Below are 19,848 nucleotides of genomic sequence, written 5' to 3'. Positions count from 1 at the left end.
CATATATCCACATACATACCACACACACACACACACACACACACATAACACACACATATATATATATGTGTGTTATGTGTGTGTGTGTTGGGGGGGACATTATATATAGCTAAAGTGGATACTCTTGTAAAACCATTACTAATAGATAACCAAACTTTCAAACACTGACTTTCCAATTCTTATTTTGATATTTCATGTAGCTCTTAACAGAAAGAAGCATAGCGGATGTTTTCCCTTAGATGCCGACCATCTATTTTATATTCACCTTGTTTAATCATCCACCATTACCATATGGTAGATACTTAACAAATACTGAATATATAAACTCTCTCATTCAAACCTTATGATATAAAGCAAATTCTATGTATCAAGTGCTTGAAGGCAAAGCAACATTAAATTTATCATAAGTAGAAAATATTGCCTTAGAACTTAGTGGATTGAAAGTGCCTTGTGGGAGGAAGTAGAACAATTAGATGAAAAGAAGGAAGGTGGGCAGTAGGAAAGAGGAAAAATAGGAAAACCTTGTTTAGGATCCACAAATTATCCTGTAGTTATGAACAAAAGGAAAAAAATGGTTTTTCATAAGCTATCAAAAAATAAATGTTACCATTTAAATCATGTCTATGAAAGCAAAGATGTAATTGTAAAATTTAATAACACTTGTCCAGAATGTGGTTTTATTATTTTTACAATAAAGCGTGGAAAATGTAGTAACAAAGGATAAAGTAATAAATCAAATTGCTAGCATGATAAAAAATTATTAGAGTAATATCAAATTTAACTGGACTCTCATTTAATGGGGCGAGAGATAATAAAAATAGTTTTGAGGCAACAGGCAGTAGGTGACTCCAACTCACACAACTTTAATAGTGAGGAAGAAGGGGTCTGGTTTCACAAAATAATAATACATGTCATTTTCAGCAACTAAAATTTCGTTGTCTGAGACTTGTTCGGGATAGTGCTCTAATTTAGTAACCCCTATTTAAATTGTATTTTTACAATGAAGTTGACTTCACTTTCAAGTGTCATCAATTCAGTTTTCAAAGCCTTTATGTTTCCATACACATCTATCTATACTACTTACAACTACTAATAAAATAAGAATTATTCAGAAAGACAGAATAATTGGGTCAGAATGCTATTCTGTTAAAACTGCATCCTTTTCCTACACAAGTGAAAATCAGCAAGGTATTGTATCATACAATTGCCAATATATTGAAGGTATAGAATCAAATAATTTTAGATGTTAAATGGACTTTAAAGGTCATCACCAATTTTCCACTCCCTTAGGAAACTTTTCAATAATATCTCTGGCAGAGGACCACATAGCTGTAGTGGTAGGGACTCTGTTTCACATTGAGTATCTGTTTGTTTTCTTAACAAAATTGGTCTTTTTGCATGCTACAGGCATAATTCTAGGAGGGTGTTTGCTAGGTACCATATGCCACATGTTGTAAAGGCATATCGTTAAAATGTTCTTCCCACTCTACAGTGGGCTAAAATTCATGCTTTATAACCCATCAAGAGCCATGCATTTATTTAAAATTAATCAACAGTTAATATTTCTATGTATCTTGAACTTCATGATCCAAATAACTAAATTTAATTGTTAGGTAGAGAAATTGGTATATTTCCATTTAATTACACTTTTTAAAATCAGAATAGCAATCTTTATTAAAATATCAAGGCTTACCAACTTAAAGAACAGCAGTTCAGCTGGGCACGGTGGCTCAAGCCTGTAATCCCAGCACTTTGGGAGGCCGAGGTGGTAGGTCATGAGGTCAGGAGATCAAGACCATCCTGGCCAACATGGTGAAACCCTGTTTCTACTAAAAATACAAAAAGTAGCTGGGCATGATGGCATACTTCTGAAGTCCCAGCTGCTTGGGAGGCTGAGGCAAGAGAATCGCTTGAACACAGGAGGTGGGGGTTGCAGTGAGCCGAGATTGCACTCCAGCCTGGTGACAGAGCAAGACTCTGTCTCAAAAAACCAATAAATCAACAAATAAAACCACCAAGTCAGGCATGGTGGCTCACACCTGTAATCTCAGCACTTCTGGAGGCCAAGGCAGGAGGATCAATTGAGCTAAGGAGTTTAAGGTTGCAGTACGCTATAATCTTGGTGTTGCACCCCATACTAGACTAAAAAAAAAGATTAAAAAACCCATTTAAGAGAGGATATACATTGAGCAAAATAAACATATAGGTACACTTTATCTTCTTTTTCACAACTATTTTTTAACAATGTACTCTAATTCCCAATTTTGTTTTATGAAGAGATTTCTGCCTTCTATAGGCTAATCAAAATATAACATATTTTCTAAACTTTGAATTACAGGTCTTTCTTGAATTTAAAACTGATGCAGGGCTGATGTGTCTCCTTTGCCTTCTGCCATGATTATGAGGCCTACCCAGCCATGCTGAACTGTGAGTCCATTAAGCCTCTTTCCTATATAAATTACCTAGTCTTGAGTATGTCTTTATTGGCAGCATGAGAACAGACTAATACAATATATGCAAAGTTTCTGACACATATAAAGTATCAAGGCATAGTACACTTTGGATAGCATGTAAATGTGTTTTTAAAAGCCCCTATTTTTGAATGGACATAAAATTTCTGAAAGAATACTAGGCCAAAGGGAAGTTCATACAAATATACACACACACTATGAAATTTTTAAAAAATGTCTTTAAATTTCTTTAAAGGGTTATCATTTGAAGCAAAAAGAGGAACAATGTATTGTAGCATTAAAAGCATATTTAGAAGATATATAAGAAGAGCACAAAGGACAGGAAAATGTTAAATGGGATTATGCTGTTGCAAATTTTATACATTGTTTGACTGCAGATAAGCAAAACATGCATATAGTAATCTCTAGGGCAGTCAAAGAGAGAAACTGTATAAAGAGGATAACTCAAGAATTGGTGGAGGAAATACAAATCAAATATTAGAAAAACATATTGCTCATCAAAAGAGGGCAGATAAAGATCTGTGGAACAAAATGTATATTAGTATTTGGAACAAATATCAATACTTATAATAATTAGAAAAGAAACACTCCAATTAAAAGACTTTGATTGTAAGACTGAATTAAAAAAATCAAGATCTGCCTATATGCCATCTATAAGGAATATTAAATAAAAAAGACACAGACTGCATTAAAATAAAAATTTGAGAAAGCTTTTCACTTTGAGAACTCTGAGCATAAAAAAACGGAGGTAAGTACATTAACATCAAAGTCTAGTGTACTTTTGAACAAAAATCTTATCAAAAATAAATCTGTATGTTCACAATAATCAAATTTCAAAATATAAAAGGAAAATTAATAAATGAAAAGAAAAATAAAATATGCACGAACAATTGGAAATATTAACACTACCCTCTCAAAAATGGATAGGACTCATAAAAATCAATACAGACATGATATGTTTGAACAACTATAAATCTTAATTGACATTGATAGTACACTACATCTAACAGTTGAAGAACATATATTATTTTCAAGTGTACATTAAACATTCACCAAGAAACACAAAATGCTTTGTCATAAAACATATGATCAAATAATCAAAATAGTACAGAGTATATTGTCTGAACACAACAACATTAATTTAGAAATCAATAGAAAAGACATATATTCCAAGTATATGTCATAATCCATGGCTCAATTAGAAGATCTTTTTAGTATTCTGCTAAAGTGGTGTTTAGGATAAAATTTTTAGATTTAAATGTCTGTAGTAGAAAGGAAAATGCCTGGGTAGAAAATCGGTGATCTAAATGACCACCATAAGAAGGTAGATGAGAGTGATTTTTTTAAGTAGTTAGAAAAAATAAATAAAGGTAAGATATCATCACACTGTATGCATAATTAGTATATGTCAAAGAAAAATAAAATAAACCTAAAAAAAGAACAAAATCAATGCTATAGGCCAATGATGAAGAAAAATAATGAACGAAATCAATGCTAAGGCCAATAATGAAGAAACATGTTTTAATGGAATATTGTTTCCTGAAAAGGATTGATAAACCTCTAGAGAAACTGGTTAAAGTTAAAGAGAGAAAAAAACTAGCAAGAAAATACAAAATAATAATATCTACAATGAAAAAAATGGATATCATTACAGAGCTTTCTTATATTAAAAGGGTCATAAGGAGTATAAACCACTTAGTGCCAAAAGTTAGAAAATTTGGACAAAATAGACAAAGTATCTGAAAACACATCTCAGGGCCAAGGCTTTATCTCTAATGCTTCTGAAACATTAATGAGCTCAAAAATCACTTTGGGGTTCTTGTTAAAATGCAGATTCTTATTCAGAGTTCTAGAGTAAGACTCAAGATGGTACATTTGTAACAAACTCCCATTTGATACTGATACTGATAAGATCGATATGATATTTGAGAAGAGATATCCACTATGCTCTTACAGTCCTTTTGTGTACGGAATGAATTTGTAAGCATACAGGACAGATTGCTTTGATCTAGAATCCAGAGGAGAGCCAAGACATGGGATTTTGACTTTATAGGAATTTGACTGGGTACAAGGATAAGAATCTACATGTTACTTGGAGAGAGATACAAATAAAACTCCAAAATCACAAAAACAAAAAGCCCACAAAATACACTACTTCACAAGCTTCAAGCATCCTTCTTGAATTGGATCCTCCTGATTCCAAGCTAAAGGGGTGACGATATCTAAGCTAGAAGAGCAGCTATGATACAACTTTAATAATGGATGTAAGGAAACCTGTGCCTTTTTTTTGTTTGTTTTTCTCCCCCTTTTAATAATGGGGATAAATTTTCAAAGCAAATATTAAAAATAGCAAAAATAATAAAATTAATTAAAGGTCACATTTAAAGGGGCCTTTATTTGCAGAAAAAAAATTAAGTGTAAACATTTTTCTTGATTTAATAATCTTTTAGGCTATGTGGTTTTAGTGAAAAATTCAATTTGACTACTTTCAAAGAGAGTCACTAGTCTTCAAAAATAGTTAATTTTCAAAATTATAACTAAGATACTTTTCTCACTTAACAGCTGCACAGCCAATACAAAGTGTATTTTGCCTCATATTAATACTATATGTCTCTAAAGCTCAGCATAAATAAAACATGTACCGACAAAATTATTTTCTCTTTGATTTATATTTTATTTTAGTAATACTTTACTTTCTGTTATGATTACTCCTAAATAATCACCGACATCTAGGTTAGGATAATGTTGCTTGAAAAATCTTAGAAGTTTAATAAAAGAAAATGGCAGACAAAAAGTAACAAATTATATCACAGAGCATAGTAAAATAGTGACTTGGCTTTTGCACCATGCTAATTTCTTGGACAGTGGATTTAATTCAGAGCCTGGTCTGAGGATTGAAGTTCCAGAAAATTGCCTTTGTTATGCAGACTCAAAATTAATCAGGCTCTCAATTTTACAGGATATGTATACAGAAAGCAGAATATTAAAACATAGAGATGGCAGATTTTTTTCCACCTGATCATATTTCACTCTTTGATATGGCACATGCCTTCCCTGGAATCATGATTTCTAAGAACCTGAATTCAGAGCCTTTAAGATGATTTACTGTATGAACTCAGAGCACAGGAAACTGGGGTAAAGGGTATGTGGCCATGGAAAATCCTGGTGATCTCTGTCATCACAGGATGTGGCTGTGTAGTGATTAGAGGGCTGTGCAGTAAAGCTTGCATTACCCTAATCTGGTGTCTCTACCTATAAACTTAGATGAACACTGATGATTCTTCCACTGCCTTTGCTTCACGTTTCTGGACTCCACTTAGACCAAGCACCTTCATTCTATTCACTCGTTTTTCCTTCAGGCACTGTGGTAAGCAGAAGAAAATGCCCCTAAAGATGACCACATCCTCACTCCTGGAACCTGAAAATATGCTACGTTTGATACCTAGCCTAAGTACCAATCTTTGGTACTCTAGGTACCCTTTGGTACCTAGCATAGGTGCCAACTTTAAGATTAATTAACCAACTTTAAGATAAGGACCATTCTCAATTATCCAGGTAGGAGGAATGTGATCACAAGGGTTCTTAAATGTGGAAACAGGAGGCAAAAGAGTTAGTCTCAGAAAGAGGCAATGTGAGGTAACTAGATTGGCCATTGCTGGCTTTGGAGATAATAGGGGACCAGGAGCCTAGAAATGCTAGCAGCTTCAGGAAGCTGAAAAAGGTGAGTAAATGAATTCATCCCTCCAGCCTCCAGAAAGAAATGCAGCCCTGCTAACACCTCAGTTTTAGTCCAGTGAGATCTGTTTCAGACTTTTGACACTGAGAACTGTGAGATGACAAATTTGTGTTGTTTTAAGCTGCCCAACTTGCGGTCACTTGTTACAGCAGCTAATAGCACAGGCACATTATTATGTCCTGTTGTTTTACTTTTGTCTTAGGAAATATCTTGTGTTTTAAGGGGATTTTTACCACCAAGAATTTCATCCAGTGTGAGCTGACCATAATGAAGACCAACTTATTGATGACTTACCTTACTGTAGCTTTCTATATACTGACAACAAAAGCACAGGATATGGAGTGACATAGTTGGAGTTCCAACTGTGGTTCTTCACTTGATGGCTCTGAGTTCTCCAATCAGTTTGTTTTAAAGACCATACATTTCCTAAACTACTATGCTTACTCAGCTATCTCTAACTAGCCTGACACACAGGATGTTTTGAAGTTCAAACTGGAGAATGACACATGATTAAGATAATCAGCTTATTTTCTTAATTTACAATGATAGATATGAAGATTGAAAGGAAATGCTTTTTAGAAGCTGACTAGCTTAGCAGAAGATATTTGCCCTATACCACTGTTTTTAAAACTTTGCCATGGATTTTACTGGGGAGCTTGGTTGAGAAATGGGGAAAGGTTGAAGGAAGGGAGAGGTTGGGTGGTGAACTAATTTCCTCCTCACTCACACTCAATTTAAATCAAGGCAATACCAAATACTGTAAAATAGAATTTGAAGTAAAGAGAGATGGTTAAAAGAAGCTGAAAACCCTTGCACTGTGTTATGTGCAAATGCACGTCTGTGTAGCTTTGAATAGTTCCTCTGGCCTATGTCAACATTTGGAGATGTACAGTTCCTATAAGCATGTGCATAGAAACAGAAGGAACATATTTACATATAGGATTAAAGGAGATGGCTTCTGTAAAATGTCTAGCACAGAGCTACAGAGTATATTTTTAGTACATTTCAATTTTAGTTGAGTAAAGATGAGTATTTAATAATACTAAGTGGTATGAAGCCAAGAAATGTAGTAGGTACAAATCCTCTCCACCTCCCTTAATCTTGGACTCTGACTTTAGACACTAAATAATTCCAGGACATAACTGAAAAGACATTTCAATTGCCCTCTATTCTGCTTACTCGGTAAATTAGCCTGTGGAATATTTTTTAAATGAATTTTGTTCTATTTCTAGAATGTCTTCTCTATAAAGTTTCTATCTGTTGAATTCATTATTTAAAATTGAATCTTATTGCTTGGAGTAAATACTGGTATGATGTTTACTATATATTTGCATTGTGCTGGCATTAGATAAGGATTCATATAGTGTTCCTTCTTGTGAAAAGTGACATATTTTAAAAGAGGGGAAAACCACAGAAATGAATTCTCATAGTTTAATAAAATATATCCAATGTTTGTCTTGCAAAATATTGAAATACCATACAGTTAATGATAAAATAATTAATATTCTTAAACATTTCCAAAAGACCAAGTATACTATGAAAATGTTTTTTAAAGACATTTATTCAACATCACAATCAGACTATTACATTTAGCAATCAACTGCATGGGTGCAAAAAAAATCTATATTAAAACCCTTTATTGGAATACCTTACACATTCCACAGATCAGAAACTAAAATAACCTGTTATACAATTAGTCACAAATACAGCTCTCGAGCTTTTTGCCCATACACATGAATATTTGTCTAAAACATGTCTTCTTTGTAGCAGCTGGGTCCTGCCACCACTGTGCTTGGCTGAGTTCACAAATCTGTCGTAACCTGTAGCTTCCCCGTCACTTCTCTGGCTCTCCTCTCCTGCTAAGCTTTGTTTCCTAATTAAAATCTTCGGCCACTTTCGTGGATACTGCTGCTACTGGAACCGCCATAGTTACCTTGGTTTCGTGATTTGGCAAAGTCCTGGCCTCCACCACCATATGGTCCAGAGCTTCTGCCTCCAAAGCTTCCTCCCTTCCTGGGTCCAAAATTTGAAGACTAATTGTTGTAATTGCCCAAATCATTGTAGCTTTCACCACATCCAAAATTACTTCCGTCATTACCAAATCCATTATAGCCACCCCCACTGCCACCATATCCACCACCACCATGGCTGCCACCAAAGCCACCATGACCACTGATGTTTCTTCCACCACCAAAGTTGTCATTCCCACCAAAACCCCCTCCTTGACCACCACCAAAGCTTCCAGAGCCACTTCGACCTCCTTGACTGGATGAAGCACTAGCCATCTCTTGCTTTACAGGGCTTTCCTAACTTCATAGTTGTGGCCATTCCAAGTATGGTATTCTTTTTTTTTGTTTGTTTTTAAGTTCTGGGGTACATGTACAGATCATGCAGGATTGTTACATAGGCATACACAAGCCATGGTGGTTTGCTGCATCCATTCCCCCGTCATCTACATTACATATTTCTCCTAATGTTATCCTTCCCAATCCCCCACCTGCTGCTATCCCTCCCCAGTCCCCCCACCCCGCAACAGGCCCCAGTGTGTGATGTTCCCCTCCCAGTGTCCATGTGTTCTCATTTTTCAACACACACTTAGGAGTGAGAACATGCCGTGTTTGGTTTTCTGTTCTTGTGTCAGTTTGCTGAGAACGATGGTTTCCAGCATCATCCATGTCCCTGCAAAGAATATGAACTCATCCTTTTTTATGGCTGCATAGTATTCCATGGTGCATATGTACCACATTTTCTTTGTCATTGATGGGCATTTGGGTTGGTCCCATGTCTTTGCTATTGTAAACAGTGCCACAATGAACATATATGTACATGTGTCTTGATAATAAAATGATTTATAGTCCTTGTAAATCATCTATCATTGATTGGCATTTGTGTTGGTTCCAAGTCTTTGCTATTGTAAACAGTGCCACATGAATATATGTGTGCATGTTTCTTTATGATAAAATGATTTATAATCCTTTAGGTATATAACCAATAATGAGATTGCTGGGTCAAATGGTATTTCTATTTTTAGATCCTTGAGGAATTGCCACACTGTCTTCCACAATGGTTGAACTAATTGATACTGCCACCAACAGTGTAAAATTATTCCTGCTTCTTCACATCCTCTCTGGCATCTGTTGTCGCCAGATTTTTTAATGATTGCCATTCTAACTGGCGTGAGGTGGTATCTCAATGTGGTTTTGATTTGCATTTCTCTAATGACCAGTGATGATGAGCTTTTTTCATATGTTTGTTGGCTGCATCAATGTCTTCTCTTGAAAAGCGTCTGTTCATATCCTTCGCAATGACAGTCTTATCCATGGAATCATGGTCGTCAAAGGTTACAAAGGCAAAGCCCCTTTTCTTGCTACTGCCTTGGTCAATCATGATTTCAATCACTTCAGTTTTTCCTTAATGTTCAAAATAATCTTTTAGGTGATGTTCTTCACTGTCTTCCTTAATTGATATATAAATGTTCTTCTTTAATGCCACCAACAAATACCTTTTTTTACAATTAAGTGGGTACTTAGTCCTTGAGAATCTCCTCTTGAAACAGCTCTCTTTGGTTTCACAACTCTTCCATCCACCTCATGTGGCCTTGCTTTCATGGCTGCATCCACCTCCTCCACAGTGGCATAAGTGACACACCCAAAGCCCCTGGAGCACCTGGTGTTTCGATCTCTCATTACCACACAGTCTGGGAATGTTCCCCACTGCCCAAAATGGCTCCTCAGTCTCTCGTTGGTTGTTTCAAAGCTCCACTCTCCAATGGAGAGCTTCCTCGGGTGTTCAGGCTCTTTAGGAGACTCTGACTTAGACAGGACCACGGGGAGAAGAGAGTTTAACGATACTTCTTAGAGCCCACAGGCAGAAAGGGTATGAAAATATTTTAAGCAAATAAATGTATTATAAATATTTACAGAACACAAGAATTCTTACTATTATCAGAGCATGTGAAAAATATATTAAATAGACATAATATTATCATTTTATTTGAATAAATCTCCATGAATTATCCCAATAAAAAGTTGAAAAAACAAAAATACTTTCAAAACTTACTAAGGTTGAATGATAAAACGTTTTTTCTTGGAAACTTTGGGATAATTTATTTGGGTAATTTCTATTGAGATACACTATACACTATAGAAGTTTGATTTTAGTTACAATTTGTATAATACCCCCTTTTCCCACACATTTTCTAGACGAAAACAGCCTGAACTTCTATCATGTTTTCTTTAAAGGAAATATTTAGTACACACATATACAAAATAAATAAAACCTAAAACCTACTTTTAAAAGCTTCTGTAATGCATTGATTTCATATACACACATACATGCACATGTGTATAATTCTACATTGTGTTCCTTTATGTATATGTTTGTGCTAACTTACATATAAACATATAAACTGTCATTACCAATACTGAGATTATTTGAGATCATGTATAAACATAATCATCTAATGACTGAAGACCTCAGTCTAGGAAACATTTCTTTACAAAAAATTAGTATGCTTAATTCAATAACAAAAACCAACATTTGTTTTTACTATTTGTAACAGCTTTTGTACTTTTGGAAACTATACGTTTTCAAACATTTGAAAATTTATCAAAATTTTTCACAAACAGTTTTTTACCCATTACAATTCTAATCAAAGACATATATGCAGATTGTACATTCTAGTGACTATTTGTCTCAAATGGATGCCAATCTATACTGTGAAAATATAATGGAAACTTGCCTTAACTTTGCATATTGGGGTGATAATAGACAATCACTACATATCAAATTCTCTTCACTTCTAGATTCTGAAATTCTTTTTCCTACCTATTGTACTGTGAAAGTTCCAAGACTGATACACTAGGAGGAGAAGTGTTCCAGAGGACCAGTTCTTAAAAGTTGTATTACTATATATGATATGTGCAAAAAGTATATAAGGCACATTAGTTATGATCAGTCTACATACATTTACTGAACAATTATTGATGCCTAATAGACATCTCAAACCAAATAGTTTATAACTAAATTCCTGGTCTTCCCCTACAAACTTGTTCTACCACATTGTAAATAGTAGTAATTCTATCCTTTCAACTAGTCCTAGAATTTTGGTGTCACCCTTGATTTCTCTCTGTCTCTCAAAAAATCCTTTTATCTTCAAATATTTCCAGAATCCTGCCACTTCCCACCACCTCTGCTGCTTGTCAAGCCATCATCATCTCTAAATCCTATCCTTGCTACTACCCCTGTTCCCCTTACAGTCTAATCTCAACCTAGCACCCAGTGTTATCCCTCTAAGAATAGATCATGCCATCTCTTAGTTCACATGTCCAAGGGCTCCCATCTTACACAGAGTCAAGGCCAGCCTTCACAATGGCTGTGAGGCCCGTTACACTGGCTACCTGCTACGTCTCTGACCTGTTCTTTAGCTCCAGCAACTCTGGCTTCTTCTTGGTGAATTATAATGTCAGAAATTGTATTGACTCTCCCTGATTCCAGGAATATTCTTTCTCCATATGTCTGCTGGTTCATCTCTCCTATCTTTCCAGTCATTGCTCAAATGTAACCTTCACAGAGAGGTACACACTGACCACCATATTGAAGCTTGAAAACCAAACTCGCATTCTTGTTCCCCTTCCCTGCCTGATTTTTCTCTGTAACACTAATAAACTTCTAACCTATTATATGGCTTACCTATTTCCCCTCACTAGGAAATCCACAAGGGAAGGAAGTTGTTTATTTCTTTTCTTTAGCCCAAGTACCTTGAGGTGTTCCTTATACACAATGAAAATTTCTTGAGTGAATGAATGAATGTGTGCTATTCACTATAATGAGTACTCAGGAAGCCAATAGTGAACAGGACACATACCTCCTGCTTAATGGAGTTTACAGGCTATTGCACTAGTTGTAGCATTTAAAATTCGAAGAGATATTTAAAGTGTATTTAATCCAACTTCAACATTTTATAGATCAAGAAACTGAGACCCAGTTAGGTTATGGGGCTCTTCAATAATCCTAGAGACTTGGGAGTTCAATTGTCTGATTCATAATGCAGCAGTGTTTTTACTACATACTGGGCTTCACGGTTACCTTTTATTCTAGTTTGTAATCAAAGTACAACAGGTGTTATAAAAATTAAATATAAGACATATAGGGGAAAAGCCAATGTATAATATTATACATTATATTGTTTATGCTGCTGAATAAGTGGCATAAACAAATAACGGAGCTGGGTGTGGTAATATATGCCTGTAGTTCCAACTACTCTGGATGTGAGATGGGAGGACCTCCTGAGCACAAGTTCAAGTTCAATCTGAGTAACATAGCAAGACTTCATCTCTTTAGAGCAGAAACAACAATAACAATAAACAACAAATAATTCTGGAGTAGTTCAGAATTCTCTGTGCACTAGAATTATTATGGCATAACTCAATGAGCTGAAAGATGAGTAAACGAAAAACAATGAAATGAGGTATAATGTAACCAAAGGTGTGGAAGTAGAGTAGATATAGTTTGGAAAGGGGATAAAGAAGAAAATCTCCCTTGAATTAATTTAAGTCTTTAGGCTTTAGATAATTGAAATCCTGCCAGAGATTATACATTCAAGATGTGATCACAGATGAACTCAAGACATAATCATGGGAATCGGGTGAGAAAATGTTCTTTCAATTTTCAATAAGATAAAAATAGTGGATGACATAAATAAAAATACTGAATAAACTGGCTAAGCAAATCCTTCGTTAGCAATTAGTGGCAGAACTTGCAATTATAAGGATTTAGTATAGGCTTAATGACAACAAGACTTGCTATACTTGTTTGATATTTCATTTTAAAGTTAGTATGGCCAAGGTGGGTGGATCACCAGAGATCAGGAGTTTGAGACAAGCCTGGCCAACATGGTGAAACCCCGTCTCTACTAAAAACACAAAAATTAGCCCCGTGTGGTGGTGGGCACCTGTAATCCCAGCTACTCAGGAACTCAGGAAGCTGAGGCAGGAGAATTGCTTGAAGCCAGAGGTTGCAATGAGCAGAGATTGCACCATTGCACTCCAGCCTGGTCGACAAGAGGGAAACTCTGTCTCAAAAAAAAAAAAAAAAAAAGTTAGCATGACAGTGACCATATTTGTTATTTGTTTTTGTATTTGTCCTGTGTATGTGCATGCACATTTGTATAAATTTGAGAGAGGTATTTGACAAAGTTTCATTTGTTGTAGGCAGTATGGAGTTAAATAATCACTGCTTTTGCTGGTTCATAGCTGGCTGAACATTTATGCACCAATTATTGATTAATGAATAGGTTTCAACCTAGAATAGTCTTTATTGCAGCAAGTTATCCACCATGTCTCAATTTTTTTTTCCTTTTTAATGTTTATGTCAATGACCTGAATGTAGATTAAAATAAAGCACAGTTATGAAATTGAGGCTGAGGCTATATAATATGGCTATTTAAATATAAGATGACAGAATCAAGGTTTCAATGACATTGAGCAGAAATGATAATCATAACTTTAATTAGCACATCTTAGAGTAGCTATTATGTGCTGAATAGGCACTTTTATACACTGAATCTCATTTGATTACTGTAACTACCCAGCAAAGTAGATGTTATCTTGACTTATAAATAAGAAATATACAAATGAAATCACAGACTCAGTGGTTGAAAAGAAAATTTATCTCTCTGTCTTACTCAAGAGCTCATGCTATACCATTCCTGTGCTAAAGTTTATAAAATTTATGAGTAGGAAATTTAACAGGGATAAATGGAAACCCCTACATTTAGATACAGAGTCATTTTTCTAAGTATGGAAAGGGGCAACTTGAATTTAAAATACTTATTTTCTAACAGAAGATTTTTGTTTTATAAGAGTTAAGAATTTTATTCAGCTACCAATAAAGCTAACATAATCTTAAATCTTAGGCTGCCCGGAAAGTTTTAGACCAAAAGGATAGTTGTCCCATTCTGTTCTTGTTTAGCTGGATTATATCTAGACTACTGTGTGTCTTGTGATTCCTAAAGGAAGGATATGGACTAACTATGGAGACTGTTATGGAGCATGAGTAAATACAACCACAGGACATTTATCACATTCTTTATTTTTATTTTTAAAGTGAGTTCTTACAGAAAATGTCCTAAATTTCTGTTTGGAATATACATGTAACAACAGATGACCTAATCCTACAAATGAATATTTCTAAGTCCAGACAGTTAGGGGGGGATATACAAGATTTGTACTCATGCAAGCTTACTGGGTAGACCAGATCTATGAATGACTCTACAAAGCAACATGAAGTACTTCCGGATAAAGCAAAATAACAATACAAACAAATCACTTAGGATTACCACATTGAGAAAATGTAGCTCCAATAAAAGCTTTAATAGAGGGAAGCATAATTAGGGTTTCTATCTATAAACGTTATAGGATATATTTAGAAGCATATGTATTTATGCAAATAAAGGGTGTACTTTTTCTGTAACTCCCACCATTACTTTTTGTTGTGTTGCCACAATACCTTTTGTTTTTTGTTTTGTTTTGTTTTGTTTTTTGAAGATGGATGGAGCCTTGCTCTGTCATCTAGGCTGGAAATGCAGTGGCACTATCTTAGCTCACTGCAACTTCTACCTCCCTGGTTTAAGCAATTCTCTGCCTTAGCCTCCTGAGTAGCTGGGATTACAGGCGCCTGCCAACATGTCCAGGTAATTTTTGTACTTTTAGTAAAGACGTGGTTTCACCATGTTGGCCAGGCTGGCCTTGAACTCCTGACCTCATGATTCACTGCCTCTGCCTCCCAAAGTACTGGGATTACAGGCGTGAGCCACCGCGCTTGGCCCGCAACACATTTTATAGTCACCAAGTAAGAGTGGGAAGATAGTATAAAGCACTACAGATATTGCAGCATATCATGCAGAGGTAACTTGACTGACTTACGTGAAAAATGACATTGTTGATCATTACATTCTGTTAGACTTTCAGACAGTGCATTTAGTATTTGACTGTTTGGGTATATTAACTTCAATTTGGGCTTTCAAACCAGTTCCAACTGATTTGACAGGAGCAAAAAAGACATCTGCTTTCCATTTAAAGACTCGGATCAAAAACACAGTGAATGAGATTTTTTTTTATTTGCAACACTGGTTTTCTTGAGTGCCTTCAGCTATGATCTGGTGCATTTATTGTTCTTTCAGGAAGAGTAAGGTAAGACTAATTTAACACAAATACCTGGAGCTGGAATACAAAGAGCGTGCTCTTTGTCATTTCAGGAATTTTCCTCAATTAAGAGGGAGTGAAGCAATGAAAACTGATGTTCCCTTAAATATGCTGATTTTCTTTCATCAAATGAAGTCAGAAACTCTGCCAATTGGAAAAAAGATTTTAATCAATGTCAATTTTGTTACTCAATTATTCTAGCAAAGGTCATAAAGGGAAAAGTCATAAATATTTCCACAAATACAGCAAAGACCATCAAGATTACTTTATTTGGGTCACATTAATGCTTTGAGCTAATGACCATAAAGTATTTTTCATTTAGCTGTTAGTCAGCACTGCTAATGATCATATTTCAGATCTCCTTCAGGTAAGACTGCCATGAGTGACATTAGAATCTATGAATTAGGAATGTGTTCACTGAGGAGAAACCCTCCCTTAAAACAAATTACCTCTCTTCAATATCCTTCCTCCACTTAAATACCAAGGACATTAATAATATTATTGTCAAGCAGGAAAGAGATTTATGTTTATCAGTTTAGCATTCTTGGGTCATTTATACTTCTGGAGCTAGCATATCAAGCATCTGTACTCTAGGATAAGTTTAGTGCAAAGCTTTTAAGCAGGTCGATTGATGTACTGATTGAAAATCTTTACATTGCTCAATTTACTGGCTCAGGAATTTATTGCTAACTACAACAGAATAATTAGAAGTTTATTATTGGCTGAGCATGGTGGCTCATGCCTATAATCCCAGCACTTTGGGAGGCTAAGGCAGGCAGATCACTTGAGGTCAGGAGCTCGAGACCAGCCTGGCCAACATGGTAAAAACCCATCTCTACTAAAAATACAAAACTTAGCCAGGTATGGTGGCAAATACCTGTAAGTCCCGGATACTCTGGAGGCTGAAGCAGGAGAATTGCTTGAAGCCGGGAGGCTGAGGTTGCAGTGACCTGAGACAGCACCATTGTACTCCAGCCTGTGTGACAGAGGCTCTACCTCAAAAAAATAAGTTTCTTATTGATAACTTTATCCTCTCTCTGGACACTACAGAGGTTGTGAAGGCCAATTGTATCACGAAACAAAAAATAAAAAGAAGAAAAAGAATGCAAACTTCAACTTTAAAAAAATATAGCCTGAACAGATTAACTACCTTATTCAAACTTGATTGTGACCAAAAGTCCAATTTAATCAAAACCCCTGGATCTTTTGTTTATGTCAGCACTTAAATTCGACACTTTGCTGTATAAAGCAGAGAAAATGAATAAAGTAGCAACTGCTTCATGTGGATATAGCATGGGTCAGCAGCCCCTCAGCAAAGAAAGGGTTGACTAAGTAAGGAAACAGATTCATACACTCAACTTAAAAGCCAAATTTTAATATATTTTCTACCAACAGGAGAATGTCATGACAAGATTTTCATGAGGAACGAGGAAAGATTAATTTGAAACCTCTGTAAGTGTCCTGGCAAGAGATGATGAGAATCTAAAGTAAATAAAGCAGGAGTGTGGGGAAAAGGTGGAAGGAATAATTTTGAGTTATGTGTAGTTATTGCTAACTGCAACAGAATAATTAGATTTAGGATAAGTAACTTTGTCCTAAAATCTATAGATTTTAGTGGTTTAATATAGAAAATGAGAGAAATTAGAGCCACAGATAACTACGAGGCTTCTAGACTGGAGGCACTGTTTTCAAGAACAAGGCTAAGTGACAGAAAGTGTCAGAAAACAGAACTTATTATACATTTATATTAATAAGACAGTATAGAATTTTATTAGCACAAAGAAAGGCAAATAGAATATATCAACTGAATAGAGACTTCAAAAATAGTCTCATATTTACACAATCGCCTGATTTACAATTTGCAGCCAAAGTTCCATCGTAAAACATTGAGAAAATAATGTCTTCTCAGTAAATAGTGAGGAGTTTACTCAATATCAGTATAGAAAAAAAGATAAACTTTGAACCCTACCTTTCACTTTACACGAAAATCAGTTTAGTTGGATGGTAGAAAAAAGGTGAAAAATTAAAAAGATTAACAGAGCTTCTATAAGGCAAAAAGTGTAATTCTTCATGTTTTTGTGGTAGGTAAAGACTTTGTAAACAAGACACAGCAGTAGCAATAAAGGGAGAAATTGATGAATTGTACTCAGTAAAATTATGAACTTTCTTTCACCAAAAGACAGCATTAAGATAGAAATAATATAGAATGGAAAAGATATTTGCTATACAAATTTTTGAAAACGTGCTCATATTAAATATATAGAGGTAACTCATAAAAATCAATTTTAAAAAGATAACATTTTTAAATGGACAAAATTATTGAACACATACATCATTTTTCTTAAAAAGATATGTGGAAGTTCAGCTGGCTAGATTTCTTTTCTACTTATACTGATATTTCAGATTATTTTAAACAGGTACAGGGTAAAATGTTCAATAATACGTCTTTGCTGCAAAATGTTAGTGATGCAAAGGTTGCTCTTTAGCACAATTCCTTAAAAAAGCTGCACCATCTATTGTAGCAATGGTAATGTGAGTTCTTGAATAATTAGTTTTCCCCTTATTAATAAAACAGGTGACAACCTCCATAAATGTTAGTTGAAAATAATAGGCACATTTTATTGAATACCTATTAAATACAGAAAAATCTAAGAAGAATTCTAAATTATCTCATTTCATGCAATTAATAAGCATGTAAGATTGGAATTATTATTATTTCTCCTTTTTTACAGAAGAAGACGTTGGGAATAAACAAATTAAATAGTTTTTCCAAAACCTAAGCTCTAATGGGAGATGGTGTTAGATTCAAATTGCCAGCGTGACCCTGGACAGCATGCTCTGAAGCATTGGGCAGTATAGTAATAAGTTATAGTAAATTTCCTTTCAAATTTTAGCAGATTTACCACTGCTTTTCCTAAACAGTGAATTCTAATGCAAAGCCTCATTTGGCAAGTTTTCTAACGTTGGCGATCTCCTGAAAGACTGATCATTGAATACGAGTATTTAGGATCAGTTATAAGATTCCTACTGACTGCAAGTGTTTGACAAAGAAAAATGCAATCAATACCTGAAGATGCTTTTAACTGTAACCAAAGTACATTTACTGATAACATGTTTTTCAAGCAGAAACTGATAAACAGGAGTGGAAGCTGAGGATACAATTTATTATCCCATTCAAAAGTGCTTTTAGGTCAATGACTTTCAACTCGGAAATTAAAGGGGAAAGTAGGATTTCACCAATGAGGCTTTTATTCTCTGATTTGAAAAGCAATGCTTACTAAAGAATATTTGGAACTACTGACAAGCGTGAAAAAACTGAGTAAAATTGCCCAATTTTATGTATTAAATATTCAGACAGTTGGCACAATATATAAAATTGGATCAGGTTAAAGTTAATTTTGAGCTATTTGCATCTAGTTGCTATAAAATGAATGCTATACAGAATCAAAACCTTCTATCTTGGTCTTGTGGAACTGATTTTATAAAATAGATATTGACTTTAATGTGGCTTAACACTGAAATGCATAGACAAAAGTAAAAGCAACTTGTCCCAGCTCTGGTTTAAGTCAATTCTGTATTTTCTTAGTTATTTAACTTCTCTTATTTTTATTTGTGTGATACCAAATCACACAGATACCAAACTTATTCTGTCAACTTCTCAAATTGATAATAAAAATTGATGAAATTTTAGGTGTCAAACTTTGCACAAGAGAATACTAGCTAAGTGCTCTATGTTTTGCTTTTGCTCCTTTTTAGTGTTACTTTACTAATACTTACAAATAAAACACTTGTTACATTTTGTGTAAACTATTTAAGTAGTTTCCAACTTGTCCACTACCCTTCAGCTTAACTCTATTTAATGCACAGCCCATCATACCGAGAGACACTCTTCCAGAAGAACAGTTCTAAGTCTGTCACTTTTATTAGCACTCAGTGGTTATAGAAGTTCAGACCTATTGTAGCCTTTGTCTTTTCCACAGGGGTTGCTGGAAAATGTATTATATTTTTATGGCTCTTTTTCTTCATTTAAATTTCTCAGTTTCAAAAACTTGGGGAAGAGTCTTTATTGTTTTCTTCACATAAAAGTAAATGGAAGCAATCTGCAGGAGACCTTGCAACGTGCTCATCCCTGCCCTCCTCTAAACATACATGGGTTACATTCTTACTTCAGAGGAAACCATGTGTCTTCCCTCCAAAATGCTAACTCCATGTAGGCACCCCAGCTCATCCCTCTTAATTTCCTGAGGTCCATGATTCACAAGTTCCTTTTCATATTTTGTCTTCATACCTTCCCTTTCTATGATCCCGTTCCTTCTCTCTGTAAAATTGTTCAAGCTGCCTTCATCTTTTGAAAATCTTGCTTCAACCTTACATTGCACTGAAACCACCTTATTCCATTCCTTTGCTGACGCATTACTTAAGCCAAGCCTGTAATTAT

The 19,848-nt window shown here is 35.0% G+C and overlaps 1 pseudogene; it reads right to left on the bottom strand.

Moving 5' to 3' along the window:
- Positions 1 to 7,967: 7,967 nt before the first annotated feature.
- On the bottom strand, positions 7,968 to 19,282 carry LOC116566733 (annotated as a pseudogene).
- Between the last annotated feature and the right edge of the window lie 566 nt (positions 19,283 to 19,848).

The sequence above is a fragment of the Sapajus apella genome, unplaced genomic scaffold (genome assembly GCF_009761245.1).
Source record: "Sapajus apella isolate SASKATOON/1434 unplaced genomic scaffold, GSC_monkey_1.0 scaffold44, whole genome shotgun sequence".
In the NCBI taxonomy this organism is placed as follows: domain Eukaryota; kingdom Metazoa; phylum Chordata; class Mammalia; order Primates; family Cebidae; genus Sapajus; species Sapajus apella.
This window is presented reverse-complemented; position numbering and strand designations above follow the sequence as displayed.